The sequence below is a fragment of the Grammomys surdaster genome, unplaced genomic scaffold, assembly GCF_004785775.1.
Source record: "Grammomys surdaster isolate TR1022 unplaced genomic scaffold, NIH_TR_1.0 124938, whole genome shotgun sequence".
NCBI classification, from domain to species: domain Eukaryota; kingdom Metazoa; phylum Chordata; class Mammalia; order Rodentia; family Muridae; genus Grammomys; species Grammomys surdaster.
Genome location: NW_021619867.1, coordinates 8460 through 14285, shown reverse-complemented (window position 1 = coordinate 14285; position 5826 = coordinate 8460). Strand labels below are relative to the sequence as shown.

Below are 5826 nucleotides of genomic sequence, written 5' to 3'. Positions count from 1 at the left end.
ACTATTAGATTTACTAGTCAAATAAATACTGATTTAATCTTTGGCTTTTGAAAATGCTAATTGAGAATGTAAAAGAGTGATTAGATCTTTAAAGGCAATATCAGCACAAATAGAGGACTGGATTAGAGATAGAGCTGATGTTGGATCACATGTTTATGGTGCTAATTTGATAGAAATCATTTCTACAGGTATTAAGAAAAATAAAAATGACAGATGTTTTAATTTTGCTAAGCAAGGTCATTTGAACATGGATTGTAGGCAAAGCATTCCTAGAAACAATGTTTTTGGTGGTTTTGTTTCATTTTGTTTTCCTAGAGATGATCCAAAGATAACTCCTCAGCATTCTGGAATATGCAGAAGGTGAGGCAAAGGTTAGCATTGAACTAATGATTGTAGTTCCACAAGGGATAGAGACTGTAAACCTCTGCCATGAGATAATGCCCTATGGTGCTGCATATAAATTTGGACTACCTGTGGACTTAAGTAACATATAAAGCTGGAGAGTATGTCTTTAAACATTTTTGGCTTAAGGATGAAGTAGATAGATTCAGTTCAAATACAGACTCTTCAGGTAGAAAAACACATACCTATAATTTTGATCTTGGAACTAGAAGACACATCCTTAACTTGGCCACACCTTCTGCTGGAGGCCTATATAGCACATAGATGAAGGAAATTTTGTGTCTTTGCCTGATTACTCTTTTACTAGCAAGCCCATTTCTTCACTGGCATTAGAACCTACTTCAGAATTCTTGTAGAAGAAAATCTGAGACTTCAAACCTTGTGGAGTAAGTAAATACTTGCTTTAGCCATTGTTATGTCAACTGGACCTCAGCCTACAGGTTTGTCGCATACATTTACTTTCTATTTATATAGGAAAATTCATTCTATATGTTCTCTACAGGACCCTCACTTATACAACACACTTGAAAAGAGAATGTATAAGAATTTCCAAACTCTTCTAATGTTGGATAGAATAGCCACAACTAGTTACTGTTGACCTAAGACTCAATAAACACACAAAGAGAAATACACCCACAAGGAGAGGGGGAAACAGAAAGAAACAAACTAACAGAGACAGAGAGAGATTTAATTGTCACTTAACTACAGGTCTGTATTGTATTCTGTAAAACAAATATTGAAAGCTACAGAGAAAACTGCATAGAAACACAAGTTTCCAACATCATAAAAAGAACAATTTAGGAGAAATTAAAACTAAAGTCTAAAGTGTATCTACATTTGTACCTTACAAAATGAAGAGTAAATAGAATATAGTTCTTTTTAGATCAATGTTAACTTCCACACTGACTCCAGCAGAAATGTCAAGAGATTTGAAAGACAAGAACTGGAGCTACACACATATCAGTGTTCAGAAATTCTGCAAGGACATATGCTCCACTATGTTCATAGCAGCCTTATTTATAATAGCCAGAAGCTGGAAAGAACCCAGATGTCCTTTAACTGAGGAATGGATACAAAAAATGTGGTACATTTACACAATGGAGTATTACTCAACTATTAAAAACAATGAATTCTAAAAATTCTTAGGTAAATGGATGGAACTAGAAAATATCATCCTGAGTGAGGTAAGCCAATCACAAAAGAACACACATGGTATTCACTCACTGATTATTGGATATTAGCCCAGAACCTTGAAATACCCAAGATTCAACTCACAGACCACATGAAGCTCATGAAGAAGGAAGACCAAGTATGGGTGCTTCAGTCCTTCTTAAAAGGGGTAACAAAATACTCAAGGGAGCAAATATGGAGAGAAAGGGAGGGACAGAAACTGAAGGAAGGGCAATCTGGAGACCATTCTACCTGGGTATCCATCCCATGTGTAGTCACCAAAGGTAGATGCTGATGTGGATGTCAGGAAGTGCATGCTGACAAGAGCCTGATATATCTGTCTCCTTAGAGGTCTGAAGGAGTCTGACATATTCAGAGGCAGATGCTCACAGCTAACCATTGAACTGATCATGGGGTTCCCAATGGAGGAGTTAGAGTGAAGACTGTAAGAGCTGAAAGGTTTTGAGGCCTCATGAGGAGAGCAACAATACCAACCAACCAGAGCTCCCAGGGTATAAACCACCAGCCTGGGAGCCCTTAGGGAGGGATCCATCACTCCACCTGTATATGTAAGGGAGGATGGCCCTGTTGGGCATAGGTGGGAGACGAGATCCTTGGTCTCATGAAGGCTGGATGCCCTAGTGGGTGGGAATTTGAGGGTGGGGAGGTGGGAGTGGGGGGTATGTAGGGGCACATCCGCAGAGAAGCAGGAGAAGGGGTGATGGGATAGGGGGTTTCTGGCCGGTGGTGGGGTGGGGTAAGGGAATAACATGAAATGTAAACAAAACATCCAATAAAAAAAAAGAAATTCTGCTACAAGTTGAGTCTTAGCAACTTTTCATTTTGTGTGGACGGAATTGGGAAAAAGACTACAAGCCCAGTGTTCTCTTAGAGCCCAATGACAAAGCAGCATGAGATTTAAGAGTACAACTAAGTGGGGTTAATGAAGAAAGCTAAGATTATCTGTCAGTTTACCTGGGGTTGTTCAGCTGTCCTGAGAGCCAAGTTTGGGCAAATTCCAGTTCTGGATCAATGTCATAAGCTTTCTGCAATACCAGCACTGGAAATTCAAAAAGTTTATCCTTCAATATTTCCTTCTCTCCCATTGGCCTTGGCTTCTCCCTGAAGATTAGCTCATCCTCTGCTGCAAGGTAAACATAGTAAGAGCCTTTTTAACATGTCTGGACAGAATATGACACTTGCAATCAAGTATCCATGGTACATGTTGACAGATGGCCTATGGGAGCTGTGGGCAAATTCCCTCTTCACAGACTGATGTGTGTTGGTAGGTGGCCACAAATTCAGGGATCACAAGGCCATCCTAGTTGCTTGATTTCCAGTTTTCAGAGCTATGTTTGAACATGAAATGGAGGAAAGCCTAATGAACTGTGTTGAGATCCATGACCTGGATCCCCAAGTCTTCAAGGTGATGATGGGCTTCATTTACACCAGGAAGGCTCCAAACCTCCATAGTCACTCCATGGCTACTGGTGTGCTGGAAGCTGCTGACAAGTATGGCCTAGAGGACTTGAAAGTCATGTGTGAGGATGCCCTCTTTAGGAACCTCTCTGTGGAAAATGCTGCACACACTCTCATCCTGGCTGACCTCCATAGCACAGAGCAGCTAAAGATTCAGGACCTGGATTTCATTACAGTTCATGCTTCCGAGGTCTCTGAAACATTGGGGTAGAAGTCAATGGTGAAGTCACATCTCCTATTGGTTGCTGAAGCATTTCACTCACTGAGTTTTTCAGTGTCCTTTCTTGGATCAATCATTCAAATCCCTAAAGTGATCATAGGAGTTGGTCAGTTATGACCTACACCTGTCTTCCAACACTAACTACCTGTGTTATTACCAATGATTTCTGGGTAGACAACAGAAAGTTTACTGGAAAATTTACACTGAATCTGGGGAAGAAGCAGCATGGTGACTCAGGATTAAAAACACCCGTAATAAGTTAAAACGGTGGGTGGGGGAAGGGCAGCACTGCAGTCTGGAACATTCTACCTGACATCTATTAGGTTGATGTTCTTGTTTGATTATTGTCTGATGTCTTGGAAACTGGGATTCAATTTAGGTGTTGGCCTTAAGCGCAGGCCAACTGAATTTATTTGGAAAAATCTGTCTTCATTAGACTGAGCAGAAGAGATCTCTAGGGCCAGAAGAAAGGAGAAAGCAAATATGAGTATCTACTCATCAGAGAAAGAAAGACAAAGAAGACTTTCTTTTTAAAGACTCAGTTTGTGGGCACTCAGCTGCAAAGCAATTACTGCTCTCTCAGAGAACTCTGCGTCCGTTTTCAGCACACACAGAAGAGTTTTCATCTACCTGTAACTGATGATCCAGATTATCTGAAGCCCTCTCTGGTGTTCATGGCCATAAACAGCCATGCCTCTATAGACAAAACCTTAACCAAATAAAATATAATATGAATAAAACATTTGAAATAAGTCTGTGGATTCCAGAAATGTTTATGTTCAGAGAAATCATTTGTGGTCCAATCAGCCAAGCTCAGCTGTGGGTGTTTGTGCAGCCCCCTTGTTGTCCTACCAGTATTAGAAACCCTTTTTCTTTTTTGTGGCATTTAATATTGGCAAATTAGAACTCCATCATCATGCTCTTACGCTGACTGAGAAGAGTAGGCTAAAGTGGAGGGAATCTACACCTCCTGGGAAAGATGTGTTTTTGGGTCAAGGCATGAAAAAAATCTTTTATGTGTTTTGAAAACATTAGAAGGGATTGATTTATTATGGATTCATACTCCCTAGGCCAATGGCTCTCAAACTTCCCAATGCTGTGACCCCTTAAATCAGTTCTAAATGTTATGGTCAACCAAAACCATTAAAGTACTCTGTGACTACTTCACATTTGTAATGTTGCTACTGTTATGAATCATACTGTAAAGAGCCGATATACATGATATCTGTTATTCAACCAGTATGAATGTGTCAAAAGACTGACAAAGGGATGCAGATCCACAAGTTAAGGAATGTGGCTCCAAGCCATACCTGCCAGCACACCAGCTAGGTTGCCTATAGAACTTCTCTTCCTTCAGTTCCCCTAGTCCTAATACCACAATTTGTACCTCATCTCTGTAGCACATCACCTGTGGGAGTCTTCATTGCCCATGCTTCCCACATCCCGTGGATCCTCCAGATCTTCCCCTTTTAACCTCCATCCCCTCACTCTTTGCTCTTTCCCAGTCCCCAAGCTAGGCTTGCACCCCTGCCAACCCAAGTGCCACTCTTTCTATGGTATCAGAAGGCTAAAGGCACGTCCACACCTCTCTCTTTGCTTCACTACTTACTATCTCCCCATTCTTATTCCCAGCTCTATAACAGGAAATCTGCTGTGCTTTTTCTGACATATAAAGCACCAACCCCAGTGGATCACAAAGAACTTTCCCTCAATCTTCCTTCCCCCAACTCAGCCAATCATTTTACCCTCTAATCCCCGCAAGCATTCACTAAGAACACAGAAGAAACACAGAAAGTCTCCTTCTTCAGAGACTTGAAGTTTTCAACATACAGAGCTTTCACTTTCTTGGTTAGATTCACTCCAAGATATTTTATATTATTTGTGACTATTGTGAGTGTGTCATTTCCCTAATTTCTTTCTAAGCCTGTATATCTTTCATGTAGAGGAAGGCTACTGATTTGTTTGAGTTGATTTTATATCCAGACACTTTGCTGAAGTTGTTTATCAGGTTTAGGAGTTCTCTGGTGGAAATTTTGGGATCACTTAAGTATACTATCCTATCATCTGCAAATAGTGATATTTTGACTTCCTCCTTTCCTTTTTGTATAACTTGAATTTTTTTTGTTGTCTAATTGCTCTGGCTAGGGTTTCCAGTACCACACTGAATAGGTAGGGAGAGAGTGGGCAGCTTTGTCTAGTCCCCGATTTTACTGGGATTGCTTCAAATTTCTCTCCATTTAGTTTGATGTTGGCTACTGGCTGGCTGTTGTGGGCCATCGGCCACAGTCGACCGGGTTCACCTGAAAGGAGAGGCTGGGAAGGGACAGGAGGGTGAGAAGAGATGAAGCCAGGACAAAGGTTTCTGATCGAGGCTCAATGCTTTAATGTTCAGCTTTCAATTTAAAGGGGATAGCCCACCCCCACGCCCAGAGTTCCTTCTTGCTTCAGCCCACTGGGGGTGAGCAGAAACCATCCTGCTGGAGGTGAGAGGAATCCATAGGTAATTGCGGGCCAGAGATGTCTCAAAGCAAGCTCAGTAGGCAGTCTATTCCTCT

General features: G+C 41.2%; 1 pseudogene; it reads left to right on the top strand.

Moving 5' to 3' along the window:
* The first annotated feature begins 1319 nt into the window (after positions 1 to 1319).
* Positions 1320 to 3388, top strand: LOC114636813 (annotated as a pseudogene).
* The last annotated feature ends 2438 nt before the right edge of the window (positions 3389 to 5826 follow it).